General features: G+C 41.3%; 1 protein-coding gene across 5 annotated transcripts in view; it reads right to left on the minus strand.

The window, feature by feature from the left end:
• Nucleotides 1-21406, minus strand: part of ERG (ETS transcription factor ERG) — a 195067-nt gene that overhangs the window by 90481 nt on the left and 83180 nt on the right. The window lies entirely within an intron of this gene.

The raw sequence follows: 21406 nt of genomic DNA on the forward strand, positions 1-21406 counted from the left end.
CTCTAAGAGGTAAGACCCATTGTTGGTTCTTGAGTCCACTGACAAAAATGGTCACGTCTGAGACTTTCCTGCCGGTCCCCTCACCCCTCCCTGCCTGGAGCATCTACTGCTGTGCGTGCCCTAGAGCTCTCGGACAGGAAATGGCAGCGGGGGGGGGGGGGGGGGGGGGGGAGCAATCCTAACAGCTGACGCTAATTTCATGATCACAAAACATCAGGCTCCATGATCAGCACCCGCACAAATGCACGCATCGAATCCGCACGCTAGCCCCTTAAGGGCTACCGATCCCTGCTTTAAAGATGAGGAAACTGAGGCCCAGCACAATGAAGGACTTGCCTAGAGCACATGGCTAGGAAGCACCTGAATTCTAATCAACTGCGCTTCCAAAGCGCCCGGGTGTAACCACAGAATGCATTACCCGAAATGGTCCCAGGCTGAAATGCTGCAAAGATACCAGGAAATAGAAGGAACCAGAGACCAGGTAAAGCCGCCTGAGCCCAAGGAAAGAGGCACCAGAGAGGGTGAAAGAAGAGTGGCAGGACCCATGAAGACTCACAGCTTTCCTCTACACCTTTAACTTCTGGTTGACTGAGCAGGGCACAAGAGCGCATTCTCCCTGTGTTTCACACCTAAGGGGTGGAGCCTCCGTGCACCTGCCTGCAGCCACAGCTTCCTCTGCGAGATGCCCTTCCAGGGGGGGGCATGAGGCACACATCACAGCATCTCTTCCCGTCTCTGGGCCGTAGCCCTGGCTGTTCTCTTGGGCACAACATTCTTCCCTGGGCTATTCAGACCTCGCCCTCAGCCGTGCCTCGGGTCTCTGACTGAGAGGTCTTCCCTGGCCCCCGGGCCCCTCACACCACGTTCTACCACACTTCTTGCTAGCATGTCTTACCTCTTCACCTATTCTAGCTTTACAGGTCATTCTTCAGGTTGGTCCAATGCCCCCCTCCCCATCGGACAGTGAGCGCCACGTGAGCCTGTCCATCCTGCAGCACCCTCAACCCCCATGGCCACAGTGGGTCACCAATAGAGTGAACAAATGAATGGGCTGTTTCGCACCAGCCAAGTCCCCAGAAGATAAAATGACACGGCTACTTTTGCCATTTTCTTACACCTTCCTGAGACAAACCGAAAGGATGCTTCTCCTTGTTACTATTTTCTGGCAAACAAGTCCTGGGGAGAGCTGTGAAATCTCTGGAATTGAACAGAAGCCTAATCATTCCCAGGAGCTAAACGCAGGAGCCCTCTGCCGCAGCGCTCAGCGTGCAAGCAGCGAACCGCAACCCTGCTGCTTCAGTGGGGTCCTTTAAGGATGAGCTCCCCATCATGGGGGGGTTGAGAAAGAAAACCTTCCGAAGTGAACAAAGCCCTAGCTGTCGTTCTGCCTCATAAGAAAAGGGCCAGGCATGGGGGAGGTCGGGCTGCCACTGCCTTTGCACCTTGTCATGAAAGTGTTGGTTCAAGTGTTCAAGGAGTCCAATTGTCCCCACTGTTTACCAGCCCGGCCTTCATAACACAGCTGAAATGCGTTCTCCTAAAGATGTTCCCGGAGATATGACACTGCTCGGCATTGTTCGCTGCCTATCAGCATGAGTATCCCAGAGCAATCCACCCTGCCCTTAACGGCTGATGACAGCTCCAATGGCTGGGCAGAAATCAGTTGAAGGAAAGGGAAGTCTTGTCGGAAACGAGATTAATCTTGTAACGAGTGTTCAGCGCTGATAGCCCATCTGGGCACAGAGCTGCTTAAACTGGAGAGCAATTAACCTTCACCCGACAAGCTCTGTCCAACCGTTATAAACATTAAAGAGACAGAATCCTTCCCCCTCCTTGTAGACTAAACAACCAGATTTGAAGTCGATGTAAACGGGCTCAGCAGATGTGCGCTGATGACCAAGTCCAGGGGGAAAGTGGCTGAGGGGCTTGTGAACAGCACAGGTAACGGCTGGCCATGGCTGGAGCAAGCTGAGGTTAGCAGCATGAAAAATCATTCAGGGCATTTTTCAGTAAAATCGCTAGCTTCAGAGGAATTAGACGGCTCCTCTTCTCTTCTTCTCCTCTCTTCTTTCTCTCTCTTTCTTTCTTTTTGCACAGCAGAAGGAATATTTGCATTGAACTAGTCCCCCACTGGCCCCGAATTCCTCTATTCCAACCACAGCAGGCATTTGCATGAGGATGTAGCTTGTGGTCACAGAGGGGAGAATCTCTCTCTCTCTCTTTTTTGATCTCTGAGACATCATTGGCTTTCACAGGGACCAAGGCTGTGGTCTTGACAGTATCAGCACATGCCGTAACCAAGTGAGCTAACCAAACTGACCCATGTGAAATACCGAGGGAGTGGCTAGGGAATCTACTAGGAAACCTACAGCTAAAAATAACTTCTATAGCACTGAAAAGAAAACTTTGAGATCATCTAACATCACTCAGACAACAGTGTTTCTTTACTACTAATTTATACTGAATCATTGGACTGTCTTTATACACCTGATATGAATAATAAATAATTGAAGGGTAAGAACTCTTTTTCTTAAATACATCTTCAAACCAATGAGGAACACACAACATACCTAATAAACCAAGAAAGCATTTAAGTATGTGTACAGAATGACTTGAGAGAGAGCTGCTCTATGCAAATTTTCTGTCTGCTAGTACACCATCTTCACAAATGATAAGAAAAGAAAAAAAAATGGAAACATTTGTTCAGCATGTTCTAAACAAGCTCTTCTTTCCCAAGGTCTTAATCCAGTCTTCCCGATGACAGCTCTCAAAATAGTCCATTCTAAGATTAGATCTTATCTCTCCTTTGGACAGAGTTCATCTTTTTCCAGTGGGTAGGGCATGGTATTGCAGGGCTTGCTCAGTTGTGTTTGGACACAACGGGGCTGAGTTCCCACAGCACATCTCACCATTGCTGGCCTCCAGCCCTGCCTTCTCTGAGGATATGCATTGTGTGGGGAAGGGTTACTGGACCCTAAATAGCCTGGCAAAGAGGGTCTTGCTCTCATGGTTTGCTCTTCCCTGCCATTATGGGGAAAGAAAGGCCTTACCGTCCAGAGCAGGAGTTGCAAAGGAGAGCAAGTGCAACTGACACTTAACATCACAGGAACTTAGACCATCTCCTTGTGTGCAGTCAACTTAGATGCAAGCAAAGGATTCCCTTAGCCTAATTTCCCAAATCACACTGAGGCACTAGGAAAGAACCTCCTGGTCTCCTCAGGCCCAGGTGAGGTAGAGATGGGCTATGAGCATCTGGGCTGGCCAATTTCCATCCAGAGAGTGGTGCTATTTCTGCAGAATCATCTCACTGGCCCCTGAGTGGGCACAGCTAATGGTACACTTGAAGTAGACAAGGGCACACACAAACAACATGACAAGAGCCCTTGACCTGGTCCTTAATGTAAGTTGGTGCTTTTTTCCCAAGAAAATCTTGCAGGGCACTCATTGTCAGTGATAAGATGACGTTCAACTTCCATTTTAAGTCAATGGCATTTTCATGACATAACACCAAAATATTTAGAGGTAGCTCATGTTTCTCAGCCCGGATCCTCTATGTGTATAACCTCGGCAGATATCAAAGACAGAAGACAAAAATGAACTCAGAATGCCTGACAACAAGACAGCGGATGATGCCCTTTTAAGACTTCAGTCTTAGAACTATACAGGTTCCATTTGAAGGCTTTAATGAAGAGAGCCACCTGAATTATTTTTGGTGAGATGTAAACGACACAGTCATCTGTTAGTTTGGGCTGGACTGGCTGCTGCTGCGGCAAGTTCCCCACATGACTGATGAGCTGGTGTGGGCTGCCATAACCTTCTTGCAGTTCTTGACATTTACCAAGTAAAATCATGAGATAAGGGAAACCGCAACAACATACCCAGTGTCTTGTGAAACCGAAACGGTTGCAGCGTAAACACTTTGCCATACAGTGATTTTCTTTTGGTTTTGATACTGGATTTCACAGTGTAATGGCTGACTGTAATGCTATAAGGTTTCATTTTTCCCATTAAAACTAATTACATTTATACCTTCCAAAAGGAAAATTCAGGATATCCATGTAAGAATGAATGAAATAATTCTAGTATCATCACTTCATTTGTTAGGTTCCATCAATGAAGAGAACACTGCTCTTCCAGTTGGCAAGAAGCCACCACTCTTAAAAACTGCTTTGTCTTCTAATGTGGATGCTGTTTTTAATAAAAATGATGCCATTTTAGGGCATTCTGTGGCACACTATTTGCATTATAGAGTTGGTACAGCTTCCAAAAATATACTTAAGATTATGCCAAGAATCAGGTTGCTCACTAATCACAGCAACCAGACAGCCTGAATATCAGAGAATAAGACTAATTTGACAAAGCTTTTCATGTAAACTCCTTTGTCTGACCACGCCCTTAATTTTTTTTGGCTAGGGAACTATGGCTATGGAACTACTTGGGGAAAAGTCTCTAGTTCCCATTCTCATGAAGATCGTCATCAAGTGTGAATGTGTTTTCACAAATATCTTTAAATCTCTGAAAGTTTTATTTGTTTGAAAAGAACGTTAGAAGTTAGGAAAAAATAACAACCAATGGAAATTAAAATTTAATTTCATTAGTATGTTTTTTTCAGCCCTTATTTGTGGGCAAGTAAGTCAAATTACTACTGCCTCATGTACACTCACTCCTCCAAGAAAATCCTAATTCCCTTAGGGCTTCCTTTTTACTTCTCCTAAAAATAATTAAGAGTTTACTTTTCCAAGTATAATTGAATTGACTCATATGACCAATCAAGGTTCTTCAAACATTTTGACTCCCAAATAAAAACTGTTTCCTTTTCTTTGACTGATTTCATGGTTCTGCTAAGAGAGAGATCAAGTCAGATTTCTTTTAATCACCTATACAAGTACAAGTACATGCTTTAATCAGGAGATTGCAATATGCATTTGACCATTTATTCATGCTTTTATTCACTCAGCAAATATTTATGATGGTGGTTTTATATGTGCCAGGCATTGTACTAGCCACTGGGAAAACATTGATGAGCCCAATTCTCAAATGATTAGATTGGGAGAAAAAAAAACAAAAAACAGTTCATTCAAAAATATCTTACCAAGGTAATAGAACACTTTAGGTTTCAGGAAAGATCACATTTCCATTGACTTACATAATATTTTAACCAGGAAGGCTTGCTAAGCTAAATAATGTGTTTGCTAATTTTACACATTCTCTAGGATATCAAATTCTCTTATCTGGCATAGATAAATTAGAAGCTGCTATTATTAGAGTTAATCTTTATGATAAAGAAGGTTACTTTGCAATTGAATGCAAAATTCTTAGCTATTTATGAAAATGTAATGCTCCATCATATCCATTGCAGATATCATTTATATAATAAAAATAGTAATAATAATAGCTGCCTGGTTTACAAGTGACTATGAAAACCTTCAAAGTGAACCAGTACATTGGATCACAGTATATTTGCTAAAGACATTAAGTTACAGCTTTACGGAAATTTCAAAGGACTCACTAAAATAACAACAAAGGAAGGAAAATGACCAGTCCCCATTATAGTCCATTAAACATAACTCTTTATTAGCTGATGACCAAAAAGACTTTTGGGAAAATGGATTAAACAGTTGAACATTTAGATAACCAAACACAAACCACTGCATGTACCCAGAAATACTCCCTAATTCATTCTACGAAATAAATATTACCCTCATGCCAAAGCCTGATAAAGATATCACAAGAAAACTACTTACCAGTATCTCTTATGAATATAGATGCAAAATTCCTCAGCAAAATACTGGTAAATCGAATCCAACAGCACATTAAAAGAATTATAAACCATGATCAAGTGTGACTCATCCAAGATATGCAAGGGTGGTTCAACATAAGAAAATCAATGTCATACACCACATTACCAAAATGAAGGAAAAAACCTCAAGATCATATGAATTGATGGAGAAACTGCATCTGTCAAAACACAGTAAGGCTTTTGAAGAAAAAAATTAAAAACATAAAAAACTAGGAATAGAAGGAAGCTTCCTCAACTTGATAAAGGGCATATTTGAAAAACTCGTATGTGCTATTATACTAAATGGTGAAAGACATAAATTTTCCTCTAAGATCTGGAACATGACAAAAGGATGCCAACTCTCACCACTATTATTCAACATTGTACTGGAAGCTCTAGTCAGAAAAATTCTGCAAGAGAAAGAAATAAAAGACATCCATATTAGAAAGGAGATGTGAATTTTCCCTATTTGCTGATGATACGGTCCTATATTCAGAAAATCCTGAAAAACCCACAGGGTTTTTAAAAGCGCCTAGATTTTTTAAGCTCCTAGAGATAATAAATGAGTTTAGCAAATTGGGAAGAATGCCCCAAACTCAGTAATGTTTCTATACACTAGTAATGAATAATCAGAAGAAGTCAAGAAAATATTTCATTTATAATAGCAACTAAAAGAACATAATATCTATGAATAAGTCTAACCAAGGACACAAAGGACTTGTAAACAGAAAGTTACAACAGATTGCTAAAAGAAATAAAAGAAGACTTAAATAAATGGAAGAATATTCTATGTTTATGGATAGGAAAAGCAAACATTGTGAAGATGTTAATTATACCCAAAGCAATTTACAGATTCAGTGCCATCCCAATCAAAGTTCCAACAGCTCCTCTGCCAGAAATGGAAAAGCCATTCATCACAATTACATGGAAGGGTAAGATGCCTTGAATAGGCAAAACCATCTTGAAAAAAGAATAAAGTTGGAAGACTCACACTTCCGACCTTAAAATCTATTACAAAAAGTCATAGTAATCAAAACAGCATGGTACTAGCCCAAGGACAGACATATAGACCAATGGAGTCATATCTAGAGTTTAGAATTCAACCCTCATATTTATGGCCAACTGATTTTTGACAAGTGGGAAAAGATCAATAAATTGGGAAAGAATGGTCTCTTCAACAAATAGTATCAGGGAAACTGGATCTCCATTTGCAAAAGACTGAAATTGTACCCCTACCTCACACCACATACCAAAATCAACTCTAAATGGATCAAAGACCTAAAAATAAGAGCCAGACCTATAAAACTCTTAGAAGAAAACATAGGGAAGAATCTTCAGGACCATGTTAAGCAAAGGTTTCTTAGACTCTACACCCAAAGCACAAGTAACAAAAATTTTTGATATATGACTTGATCAAAATTTTAAAACTTTTGAGAATCAACAAACTTCATCAAGAAACAACAACCTACAAAATGGCAGAAAATATTTGGAAACTACATATCTGATAAGGGTTTAATATCCAGAAGCCATAGAGAAATCCTTCAACTCAACACTGAAATGACAAACAACCCAATTTAATCATGTACAGATGACTTGAATAGATATTTCTCCAAAGAAGATATACAAATGCCAAATAAGCACATGTTCAACATCATTAGCCTTTAGAGAAATGCAAATCAAAACCACAATGAAATGCCATTTCACACCTACTAGAATGGCTACCATTTTTAAAAATCAGAAAATTATAAGCGTTGGAGAGAATGTGGAGAAATAGGAACTCTTATTCATTGCTGGTAGGAATGTAAAATGGTGTAGCTGCATGGAAGATAGTCTGGCAGTTCCTCATAAATTTAAGTAGAGAATTACCATCTGACCCAGCAATCCACCTCTAGGTATATATTCAAAAGAACTGAAAGCAGGGCCTCAAACTGATATTTGCTCCCTGATGTTCATAGTGGCATCATTCACAACTGCTGAAAGATGGAAACAACCCAAGCGTTCATTAACAGGTGAATGAATAAACAAAATGTGGTATATACACAGAATGGAATATTATTAAGCCATTAAAAGGAATTAAGTTCTGATACATGTAACTACATGGATGAATCCTGAAGATAACATGTTGAGTGAAATAAGCCAGACAAAAGAGGACAAATATGGTTTGATCTCACTGATAAGATATAATTAGAATACGCAAAGCAGAATACAGGTTATCAGGGGATGAGTTGAGAATAGAAATGGAATAGGTAGTTAAGGCTTAAAATGTAGAGTTTTTTTTGGACAATGGAAGCATTTTAGTAATATACTGTAATGATAACACAGCATTGTGAAAGTAATTAACAGTACTAAATTATATGTTTAAATTTGGTTAACAGGGAAATTTTACTTGTATATATACTAGAATAAAAATTTAAATAAGAAAATCCGGGAAACGGACTTTGGCCCAGTGGTTAGGGCGTCCGTCTACCATATGGGAGGTCCGCGGTTCAAACCCCGGGCCTCCTCGACCCGTGTGGAGCTGGCCATGCGCAGTGCTGATGCGCGCAAGGAGTGCTGTGCCACGCAAGGGTGTCCCCGGCGTGGGGGAGCCCCCACGCACAAGGAGTGCACCTGTGAGGAGAGCCGCCCAGCGTGAAAAGAAAGTGCAGCCTGCCCAGGAATGGCGCCGCCCACACTTCCCGTGCCGCTGACGACAACAGAAGCGGACAAAGAAACAAAAGCAGACAAAGAAACAAGATGCAACAAATAGACACCAAGAACAGACAACCAGGGGAGGGGGGGAAATTAAATAAATAAATAAATCTTTAAAAAAAAAAAAATCCATGGAACTGTACAACATAATGAGCAAACCCTTAATTAAACCATGTACTATAGTTAATGGTACAATTTTAACAGGAGGCTTTCACTGACTATGACAAATGTATACCTCAATGCAGGGGGTTAATAATAGTATGGTAGCTGGGAACCCTGTATTTTATCCATGATTTTTATGTCGTGTGATCAAATGCAGGCTATGAATTGCCTGGGAACTGTCTACCTACTTCTGATCTTCAAGAGGAAAGCATTCCCATCTGTGTTCCAGCAGGGATATACAAATATTCAAAACCCAAGTAGATTCTAAGCAGCCTGATGATAATCCCACCTTCCCGCACACAGGAGGTTGTTAGATCACACACACTTAGGTCTATCAATAGGCATTCAAATGTGAGACAGGGACATACAAGACATATGGTTCTAAAGACATGGGGACAGAATCAGGCGAGACATATGCTTCTGAGATACAGAAACAGGTCTAACTTCTGATTAAGAAGCACAACTTTTCTCATAACTTCTAGGAGTAACTAATATGGTGATTTGCATAAAGTAAGAATTTAATAACTGCTTGTTAAATTAAATGAACTAATTTTCTATGAATTGTTACCAGGTACTATGTTGCTTATTCATTCATGCATTTACTCCTCCAGGCATTCATTCATTCATTTAGTAAATATTTATTGAATAAACATTTACTGAGGGTCTATTTCTTACCAGGCAGTATCAACACAGATAAAGGATTTTGTGACATAGCAATGTAATTTAAGGTATGGAGGGTTGAACCTTAATCAATGTTTTGAAAGTTTCTGATTTTGAATGAGGTTCCATAGATTTTTAAGCATAGAAATAATGAGCAATATGATAATTCTGTAGATGCCTGCTCTCCTCTCCAAAAAATGAGTCAGCAATAGACGTTGGTTCAAAATAGCACTTGACTTCTTAGACTCCAGGACCACTCCATCGACCGCCTGTTGCTCTTCACACATAAATGCATATTTATGATCATAGACCAGATTTAAGGGTAGGCAGGAAACAATGAACAGCTGTCAGTCCTCCATGTAGTTTTTGCTTAGAATCATTAAAATTATTGATTTTTCTGGATTCACGAGACTACAGTTGACATCAGCTGCTGAAATTTGGTTAAAATGTTGCTTGTGCCACTAAATGGACTCTCAGATATGCCTTTATTATATTTCCTCCATTTTCCTTAAAGCAATAGCTTGAGAAAGAAACAATTACATAAAGGTGTATACTTTTATCTCTTTGGAAGAAAGTATAAATTTCCAAAGTGCATTGAAAAATTCCTTTCAAGGGACGAATATTGGAAATAAAGGCAATCAATAATTCAACTGATTACTTCAGAAAAGGAAAATAAGATAAGTTGAATAATAAAAATGAGACTAGGATAAGTAACAATTAAGAGTGCATACAGCTAACTTTTTTGCACAGCTAGCATGTGCTCGGCCCTGTTCAAAGCACAAACATGTATTAATCCGTTTCATCCTGCAACATAACCAAGAAAAACTGTTGTTATTATTATTATTGAACCTATTCTACAGATGGGGAACCTGAGGCTCAGGGAAATGAAGTCATTTATAAGGTCACCTTGCCAGGGCATGGTGGAACAAGGCTCTGCCCCAGTCTGACACCACTCCATGATAAGAAACTGGTTCCTTAGGAAGAGACATGGGACCTTAATTTCTAAAAGGGGACCATAAAAAGTTCATTCCTACTCCCTTTTTCTTTACCACCTTGAGAAAAAGTAAGTAAGTAAAAAAGGATTATTAAAAATGAGTTCAAACCTTGAGGACATTGTGCTGAGTGAAATAAGCCAGACTCAAAAGGACAAATGTTGCATGGCTCACTAATATGAACTAAACACAAAGAATAAACACATGGAGTTAAAACCTAGAGAGCGGGTTACTAGGAGAAAGGATGAAGGCTGAGAAGGGGCTGATGCTTAATGTACGTAGAGTTTTTAGCTTGACTATAAAAATGTGGACATGGACAGAGTTGATGGTAATACATCATAGTGAGGATAACTAACATGAATGGTTTATGAATGTGATTGTGGCTGAAAGGGGTAGTCTAGGGATATAAATGTCAATTGAAAGAAAGCTAAAGGATAATCTAGGGACTGGATAACATAGTGAACCCAGAAGTGGCTAAGGAGTGCGGTTAATAATATAAATATAAGAATGTTCTTCTCTGAACTAGAACAAATGTACACCACAAATATAAGGTGGTATGAATATGGGGATACAAGGAAAAATACTTTTAAAGCAACTTACAGATTACAGTTGACAGCAATATTGTAATATTCTTGCATCAGTGTCAAAGAAGGCACTATATTAACACTAAGGGTCAAAAAGAGGGGATATGGAATTTTTTCTTTTGAACTAAGGAAAACATTCAAAAATTTACTAAGGTGATGACTGCACAGCTCTGTGATGAAAGTAAGAGTCATTGAGTGTAAAGTTTGGATGGCTGTACAAGGCATGGGACTACAAGAGAGTCATGTGGCAGATGATGGACTGTGGTTCTCTCATGAACAATAATAAATGTATAATATTAATACATGGTGTTAATAATGGGGGGCTATATGAAAAACATACCAAATGTAAGCTTTGGACCATAGTTAGTGGCTGTACTTTGTACAAATGTTCCACAACAATGCAAGTTGTTGGTGGAGGGGTGATGTATGGGAATTCTGCACGTTATGCATGACACTTCTGTAAGCTCACAATTTCCATAATAAAATTAATTTTTTGAATGAGTTCAATTTCTCAAATCTCATTCATCTATTTAAAGAATGAGTCTGTGTGCACAGAGAAAAGGCTTAAAAGAATAACAAAGAATCAAGTACTAACAGACTCTCAGTGGTAATGTCAGTTGTTTTAATTTCCTGTCTAAAATTTTTATTTTCTAAACTATAATAATTGCTTTTGAGATCAGGGGGAAAGTACAACGTTTTTACTGTTTTTTTGCTTGTTTGAAAGTAATATATTATTCCACAGATACATTGAACCTGTGGTCACTCCATGCTAAAGAAAACAAACCAAAAATAATTCTCTGCCAGCCACGGTGGTTTGTAGAGAGGAGGCCAATTGGAGCGGCTCTCCACCCGGCATCCAAGACTGTCTTACCTACTGTTGATCCTGAGCTAGCATCGCACAGGAGTGAGTCAAGCAGGCCTGGAAATGATGCACACTCCAGATTCCAGGGGATAGGGAGTCATTTTGCAATGCAATAGAAATGGAAAGAAGGAGCACACATAAGGAAGCATGTTGGGAGATGCCTCGTGGAATTTTACTCAAAGGTTAAAAAAAAAAATTGCCCCATAAAGGTCAAGGGAAAACAAATGCAGAGGAAGAAAACAGTCTTCATTAAAACAGGAGGATACAGAGGTTCTCCGCACCGTCCAACAAGATACACAAAACTTTGTGAATCAGTGTGGCCCTAAGGAAAATCTCTCTTTGGGCTATTGTGTTTCAGCTCAACCCAAATCTACTGAGTACCTATATAAGTGAAATCATGGGATTATATAAATGTATTAGCACCTTCATGAGTTAAGATTACACATAGCTCTTGGCTGGCAGCTTTTCAAAGTCAAAGGTAGCCTCTGTCCCTCCCTCCCCCCTTCCCCATTAGTCACTAACACTTGTGGAAAAGCACAGTGTGGGCAGAATGCTCTATTAGATTCTGTCCTCCTCTCCAGTGCAACGCAAAGCTCATAGGTGCTTTCTGATCACCAAAGGAGGTACCTCACCATGACGCAGGGCGCAGCAGTTGAAGGCCGCTCAGTTTTCTGATTATTTTAGGGACCCGGAGAAGATCTTGGTGGAGCTGTAGGTTTCCGTGTTTAGAGTATATAAACATCACCCTTTGGTGCTTTGCCAGTCCTTGAGTGGCTTTCAGGTGTTATTTATTTTGTTTAGTTTATTGTTCAGTTTTATTGTTTGTTGACTTGATATATTCTTTTTCCTTACAAAGGGGCCAGTGGGTAAGGACATATCCTGCAGATGGGTAATTGATGATTCCCTATTGTTCAATGTCAGTACACTGCAGGTTTTATTTGTTTTGGTTCAAAGTGCCTAAACAATGCATTCGTTGGAATTTAACAAGTGTTGTAAAATCAGCACAGAGAGCAAACTGTGAGCTGAGGATTTTGTAGCCAACTCTGGTATTCTCTTCACTAAAGAAAGCAAAAATCGAAAATGACCTTTAAACTGAAATAACCACGGGGAAGGCCTTCAGTTGAAGCTTAAAGAGGCTTATTTTCCACCAAATATAAAAGCATTGCAGTCACCATGGTTTTCCATGATTCAAAGAGGACAGAGGCGTTTCCAGTGCATGTATCTTACTCAGAGACACTTCCAGGCTTTTCTATATTTGTCTCCTTGAAAACCAGCAAGCAAATAACACAGAGGATGGGAACAAGGGACTAAAATCATTGCTAGCTACTTCAAGATAGAGCATTCTACTAGCAAATCTGGCCCAATGGGTCTTATTCCTGTGGAAAGGAGATAATGGCTGATGAGGCATGCATTCGGGGAGAGGAAGTTTCCATTGGGAGCCCTTCCTGCCTCGGGGCTCCCTGGTTGGATGGCTATCTGGGAGGGAAGCAAACGCAGGAAGTATCTGTCTACAAATCCTTTATCCTCAAGGCAATTGCTGTAGCAGCATTTTACTATTTACCAAAGCAGTAAACATGTGATCTAAAAAAAGATGTTTTCCATCTCCAAAGAACAAGGCTGGAAAAAAAGTGTAGGCTTATTTTATAACCAGTTTCTTATCAAAACGGGTTGCCATATGCTTGTATTTCCAACAGTGAATCCACTTCTGGATAGGATATGCAAGAAACAAAGAGGTGCTTTTCTTCACTAGGATACTACCTGAGAAATGTATGTGTGCTTTCCCTAAGGCATCGAGTATACAGGCTTAACACAGTTCATATCATGCCTTAAAAAGAGGGTCAAGTCTACAAGAGTATCCATGAGAAAACGCAAGTTGGTGGTATGGGTAATTCGCATAAAGTCCTTTGTAGCTGACCTTGGGCAATATTCTCATTTTATATGTGAACAGAAATATGCTCCTAGTTCCAGGAGTTGACAGGATGAAGTTAAATGGTAGAACTCAAAAGGAGATGTGCAGTTCCTGCTTGGGATTCTTTTTAGCAGGTACGGACCGAGCCTCCTGATCAGCTCTCACCTTCACTTCTTTACTGCGGAGCCAAGGTGTTCCAGCCTGCGCCAGCCCAGGCTTCCTGGGCGGAGAAGCCTTGCAAGGCCGCTGAGAGTGAACGAAAGCAGCTCTTCTGAGCTGTGGACAGCATGGCAAGGGCCCGCTCCATCCTAGAGGCTCAGAAAAGGCCCTGGACCCGCTCATTATTGCTCCTCGTTGTCACCCTTCCTACGGAGCTGCTAGCCAGGGAAGGAGAGACAAGGAATGAAGGAGTAAGGAGCACAGAGGGAAGCAGCGGGAAACACGGCGCTGAACGTCTTCTGCAAAGACCTGCTTGCCGTGGGCGCAGGGAAGCTCAAAAGCACGCACCGCTCAGCACTGTTTTAAGGAATCCTCGGGGAAGATAAAGGGTTCCTTGATAACTGAGAGCTCACTGTTTCTGCCAAAGGCTTTATTTCCTAATAAAGCCAAAAGAACATGCCAGTCTGAGGGGAATAGGCAAATTGGCTACTTGAAAAAGATTCAGTTCACAAACTGTGATCGAAACTTAAGAAAACAAAAAAAAACCCAGTTTTTACAAATTTCCTGATTTTAGTCCTAGAACGAAATATATTTGACCCAAATGAATAGTCTAATTAGTGAACATTGATTGAGCACCTCCTATAGGCTAAGTAGAGTTCTGAGCTCTTCCACTGGGTTAAATCTCCTCATAGCCCCGGGAAGGTAAGGAAAAATGGTTATGTCCTCTTCCAGATGGAAAACCCTGGATACAGTGAGGCTAAGCGACCTGTCACAGGTCAAATCTCAGGAGGTAGAATAGTCAGGCGTGCACCCGAGAAGCCCGCCGGGGCCCACTCAGCCTCGGCACACGCCCCTCCTCACTTCGGAGTTCCAGAGGTGAACTCGGGACCACAGCAGCTCTGTGGCCCCGAGAACGGCACAGTCATCAAATGTCAGAGATGAAAAGGGCACGAGGAGCACTTCCATTTCCCCATGACGGAGCTAAGGCCAGCAGGGGTGGACTTAGGCGTCGAGGTGCCACAGCACCCAAGTGCGCCTCTGGGCTGCTACCTCCCAGCCATCTTCCACCTCCCTCACCAGCTTCTCGCCTGCACTTCCCTTTGCCTGCGTGGAAGTTAAGAACAACCTTTTCCCCACAGAGGCAATTTTAAGGACGTTCTGCATGTATCAAGGCCCCTCTGGATGTAGAATAAACATGCGCTGTATTCACTCTACGTAGCCTTCGTGTTTCGGGTGGTCTTTGGAACATCAGGTAACACAGGCATAGAATAAAGATCCAAAGACGACTGTGCAATGTGAAACCACATTTTTTTTTTAACTTGGAGCAACTTCTTGGGAAATCTACCTCAAATTGAGACACAAACTAATTGTGTTGACAAATCTGCAAGTGCTGTTTCAACAGTGTCTTCTTCCTCAAAGGTGAACATGGCATGACACTGTTAACCTGACAAGAGTACCCACTGAGACCCAAGGGGGTTCCAAGCGAAGGAGAGGATAAGCTCACCACTGGCTGATGATTCCAATTAACAGCCGTGGGGGCCCAGGAATGGGGAAGGAGGAGATTCTCTTCAGTATATTAACCCAGCCCGGCTCAGGAGTACTTTGTTGCGGTGGTGGTTGTTTTTAACCGTGCGTGAAGACCCGGGGTGCGCACCCAGCCCCACTCAGGAGTCCTCCCACGTGCGGGTGACACAGCAAAGCTGCCTTCAGAACCAGCTGCCTGGGGGTGGGTCGAGGCCCTCACCTGTGGGAACCACTCCATCTCTCATTCGGTGGAGGTTGTCCTGGCTCACGTGGTCACCAAAATGCATTAAAATCACGAATGACAGTACAGTTTTCCTTCTTCCTCCCAACCCCCTTCCTGGCTACATGACATGAATTAAAACTTCCTGTATCAGCCGCAAAATCCCCTTTGCCTGTACGAAGGGTACACAAAGCAGGAGTCTTTTGCCCCTGAAAGACCTTTGCAGTCAACGTGCATGTATTTTTGCCAAACTACAGAAGGCTGCCTTCACGTCTAGGCAAGCCCACATACATCTGGCTGAACTTTAGTGGGCAGAAGCTGAATTTAGTGTAATAACATCAAGTTAATTTTTCAGGGTAATTTTGCTTGCTCTGTCTAAACCCAACAACTAACGTAGCATCATTTACAACCCCAAATCTGCAGACAATTGAAGATGACATTTTTCTCCAGCAAAATAATTACTGCTTTTTCTCCCCGCTTCCCTCTCATTTTATGGGAAGGCAGCCTTAACAGCAGAGCATAATGCACACAGGATGTTTCCACAGGCGAAGAGGCTTGAACACCTAGAGCAATCTGTTCACTTCTTGAAGAATAAGTGATAAAAGACCTACAAGGCACTGCACGGTCTAGCTCCTTCCTGGCTCACCAGCCTCATCTTGCTCGCTCTTTCCCAAGAGATGAGCCTGCAGCCACCCTGCTTTTCCTCGGAGTTCATGAACACACCACAGGCGAACCCGCCTCACCACTTTGCACATGGTGCGCCCCTTACTTGGCACGTTCTCTTCTGCACAGCCAGCCTATCTCCTCCTTCCAGTCGCTGCCTCCGAGGCTGTTCCAGCACAAAGTTCCACCTGCCCACCCACTTCCACCTGCCATATCTCTTCTTTGATTTCTACCCTTTTCATAACTCTTTTCACAATTGCAAAGTAGTTGGTGTACTTGTTGTTTTACAAAAACTTATCATTAGGGTGTAAATCTATGATGCCAGGGATCAGTTTCTAGCTCCCTCACTGCAGCACACAAGACAGTATTGGCTCTGCATTAATACTTGTTCAGTGAAAAAAAAATCAACAGGTCCCTTGCTGCCCTATAATTTCACGAAGGGAAGAAAGATGTTGACTCACCGAAGGAGAGTGATTTAAAAGCTACTATGTTCAAATTCAGGAAGTGTAGATTCTTTGCATGACATGTTATAAATATTCTTTATTTTATTTTCCAGAACTTGACATGCATTGTTTTTTTAACAAAAGTGTTTGAAGTAGCAGTCCTGAAGTTAATGGAACCATGTTATGATTGGATTATGATGTAGTACTTTAAGAATAAACAATTTTTCTTGGCCTTAGCACTTCTTTTCTAAATGTCTCAGCACTTATCTGTGTGCCACAGGAGATTACCCGTTCTTCCCAGCGTCTCGTTCAATGAACACCCCCACTGAAAGATTTGGTAAGGTCTTACGGAAAACTCTGAGCTGTATTTTCATTATTGATGCCTAAGACGAAAGCAAGGAAGTTGATACTTGGGATGAGGAAATTTATATCAACAGCTGATCTGGAATCTGGAACCACCGCCCATTGGAGATTCCCAAATATGGAAAGAATTCTTGCCACCAAGCAGAGGCAGAGTTGGATGTTGGTTTTTAGCTCTTGGGTTTTCTGGGGCATTGTTCTTAGTTAGCCATCTAGAACATAATAATGATTACCTATAGGATTCTTCATGCAAGAGAAAATAACATCAACCACTCCATTAAAATTGTTTTCACTATATAGTTAATTAATATGTCACTAAGTCATTTAGTGAATCATTTTTCTCTGCATGATAATTTAATATTTGGGACTAAGGCAAAAAGTAGGAATAAAAGAGAGCACATGATGCTAAAGTGAGAGGGGCGATAAAGACCCTGCGACTAGAGCAAGTTGCAAAACATCCTAAGTCTCAGGATAAAAAAGCCACAGGATCCAAGCTGCTATGAGCATCACATGGGACAAGAGCCTAGCACAGAGCCTGGTGGGTAATAAGCAATTATTTAGATGATGCTAATTTGGATTATAAATTCAAGATACACAGCTACATTTTTCAAAATGCTTTTCCATGCTCTTTAAGCACCTATTTAATCTTCATTTCACTAGGAAAAACATCTCTAAAGAAATAAGACTTCTCTTTAAACTCTACAACAATTATATTTTGGCATCTTAATATTCTCTATATGACTTCCAGAATTTTTACTTAAAATTAACTTTTCAACAAGTTCAACTCCTATCCTCTGTCATTTGCTGTTGAAAGCATGAAAGAGAAGGGACAGAATATCAGTAAAATCAAGTTCCCCGGCCACCGGGTGTAAATACACTATAAAGTGTATACACTCACAAATACCTACAAAGCTGGGAGTAATGACAAGTGTGTTGTATTTGGAAAAGAGAATTGCAAGACAGAAAGAAAATGAAGAACTAGAAATTGGACAGAATGAGGAATGACCTTAAACTTTAGCAAACATGTCTCAGCCAAGCTCACTAGGGGAAATACGTGGGAAGTAGGTTCGATCAAACACGGGATGACTAAATCAATGAGAAAAGACATTGAGAGGCCACAGTGGGTCATTAATTGAAAATAGTCTACACTATAGGTTCACAGCTTAAAAACTATTTGTATGTAAATGGCAATACAAATAAAAACGAGATTCCATTTTTGCCTATCAGAAGAGCAAAGATCCAAAGAGTAAAATATTCAGAGTGGTTCTGGATGTAGGGGAACTGCATTCACACGTGGCTGGAAAAAGTGGGACAAGGTATAGCCCTTCAGGAGACTAACTGGCATTTTTTTTTCAAAATTGGCAAATATTTAAATTTGGCAGATACTTTAAAATATGTGTATACCCATTGGCCCAATAACTCCACTTCTAAGTCCCTATATTAACAAAATAATCAAAAACTAGATAGAGGGTGAATCATAATACAATTTGTGAAAAACTGAAAGCAACATTTATTTCTTATAACGGTATATTGGTTATATAATTATCACACTTTAGAAGGAATATGACGAGGCATAAAAATTAGGCTTATCAAACATATTTAATGACATGGGGAATGGTTCATAAAACAATGTTAACTGAGAAAAGCAATCTTGATAGGTAAATAAAAGAACAGACAGATAATTACAGTGGAAAGATGGGCACCAAAATGCTCATGAGATCAGAGGACAGCGGGAGGAAATCAGTATCCCTTGCCCTGGCCTAATCAGGCGCAAGAAGCCATTTCAGGCCTCCACCCTCCTTCGGCAGCAGAGCCAACAGCCTCCACCCTCAGACCGGTACTCACCCCCGCCCCTCTGCCCAGCAGCCCCAGTGAGCGCCCCCTGCCATACCCTCCTAGGAGGACCCAGGGGGCGTCCTCCTTCTGCCTCCCTGTCTGGTGGCCACCAGCCCCAGGTGTGCCTGCCCTGGGCCAGGAGGCCAGTGAGGACCACACGGAGAAGGGAGCTGCTTCCCCCTTCCGTCTCTCCAAAGGCATCGGAGTGGAGTCCCTGCGGCTCCACAACCCAAGCAGCCTCACTTGTTCCCAGGCGGCGGGCCCCACTCCGAGAGCCCCGGGGAGAAGCAGGTGCGTCTGTAGAGGATAGGCTGGGTGGAGAGCCACTCATGGAGCCAAACAGCAAGTCCTTTTATGTGAACAGCCCGCAGTTGCATTTTGGGGTTAGGACAGACGATTTCAATCACATAGCGCCTGGCAGCTTTCTGCATTTTACTTTCCTTCCACTTTCATCGAGGCCCAGCAAAGTGAAAAGGAGAGAAAGCATTCAGATTCCCCTGAGGTCGGTGAAAACTCAGATCCTCAAAGCTGTTAAACTCCTGCACAGCCTCCAGCCACGGCCCATGGCTTTCTTCTCACCACCTAGTCTCAATTCCAGGTGTCCTTCACGCAGGAGGGCAAATAGTGTCTGCCGTGTGCAAGGCATTACGGAGAACACAAGCTGTATGCTTTTAAATTAATAAACACAATTGCCATGTTTGAATTACCATCAAACTGTCTGTTAATTCAAGGACAGGACCTCCTTTTCGCAAGTCTGGAGACCGTCACCGGAAGCCCTCAGATCTTCACCAAAGCTTTCAAGTAACTTTCCACAGCCTTTATGCGTGCTTATAAAGGGTTTGCTCTTTGCTCTCGCCATATATTTCCATGTCAGATCTCTGTGATAAGGGCAATGCCCATCTTCCCATTTCAAAGATTAAGCCTTTTCAAATTCCAGGACTGGGGGTTGCAACCTGGGGCGCTGTGCTCCCCCACCCGAGGGGTCTGAGGGTAAAGCTGTATTTCAGTAGCGTTGGCTTCCACTGTCATTCTACAGACTTCACTTTATACATTTAAAAGCTTTATTCCGAGCAGGGATTATAGGCTCATTCAACTTCTCAAATGGTTCGTTGGCATAATAAAGGACCGGGAAAGTCATGGGGCACTGGATTAAAACCCAAACTCTACCACAATCAAGTAACACGAATAATTACAGGTTCTGTGGGGTTTGTGAGCAAAGACTGGCAAGCCCTGCCTTGGGGGTGTCACAGGAGGCATTCCCCCGACTGGCAAGTGACACAGAAGCAGGTGCAACCACGAAATCTGAGCTGTGGACTGTTTGCCTGCAAGGGACACCACCCTTGTTGCTTGGACCTTCTTACTAGAACCCTTAATCTGAACTAAACAGCCACAGACACTTAAAGATAGCTGGCACCCTCACATGAGCTCTTACCATTCCTTTAATTCTTCCAGTTGATCTGTTCTGTTCCTGATTTCAAATTACCAAGAGAAAATGATGATGAGAATCACAAAGACTGCATATTGAGCTTTGGAATTACTGAGCCAATGGTTATATATATTTGAGCCCATGGGCATATACATTTTTAAAGTATCTGCCAAATGTAAATATTAATGAAAAAATAGAAACGCCACTCAAACTCAGCGCATCTGGTGCTTAATCAACTAATTTGTTTTATTTACTGAAACAACAATAACAACAAAAAACAACAGTGGATTTGAGCCTGGCAATTGCCTGCATGAGACTGTTTCCTAATTCCAAAGGCCAGCCGTAATTTTCCCTAAGCTAATTTGAGCTTTGCAGTAACATAATTAAAACTCTAGTCAACAGACTCAAGACCGCCTTTTTCCAGTCTATAAACAAGGCTGTAAAATCATCTCATTACTTTACTCAGGAAACCTAACAGACCCATCTCTTAAGGGAAGTTACCTATAATGTGAGGCTATTTTTTTCACAAAAGATTTTTTAAAAAATTCATTTGAAGTCATTTCAAAGATTCACTTGGGACATATATAATACACGATGCAATGGAATAAAATATTAAATTAAGCTTACTATCCTAGACAAGGGTAATCTATTTCCCAAAATTTACTCAAAGTCCCAAAATATTCAAACTTCAAAAATATTGCCTAATACCTTCATAAATATGCATTTTAAACTAAACAGTACAACACAACTGTATGTTTTGAAAAGTGTACCCTACTTTTTAAAGATGTTCTGTTATTTCAATGTCTTTTAATGCATTGTTTTGTTAAAAAAAATAAGGTTGTACCAAACTATTCAAGAATTATGAAGAATATCTGATTTCATGGCTATAAAATATAAGCATAATTAAGGGAGGAAGTAAGAAAAAAAGAGGTAGAATTTGGGGTTATAAAATCAAAAAATGTTTGCTCTTGTAAGGAGAAAGTGGAGCACATCAAGTCCCCAATTTTAAAATTCTATGATGGTTCTATTTTAGTGGACTCCAATCCTCGACACAAAAGAAAGAAAAATCTCTATAAAGTCAAAGTCCTTGGTACTTGGATTTTTAAAAAGCATATTATTGAACACACCAAGTACCT

Source organism: Dasypus novemcinctus, chromosome 4 (genome assembly GCF_030445035.2).
Source record: "Dasypus novemcinctus isolate mDasNov1 chromosome 4, mDasNov1.1.hap2, whole genome shotgun sequence".
Classification (NCBI taxonomy): Eukaryota; Metazoa; Chordata; class Mammalia; order Cingulata; family Dasypodidae; genus Dasypus; species Dasypus novemcinctus.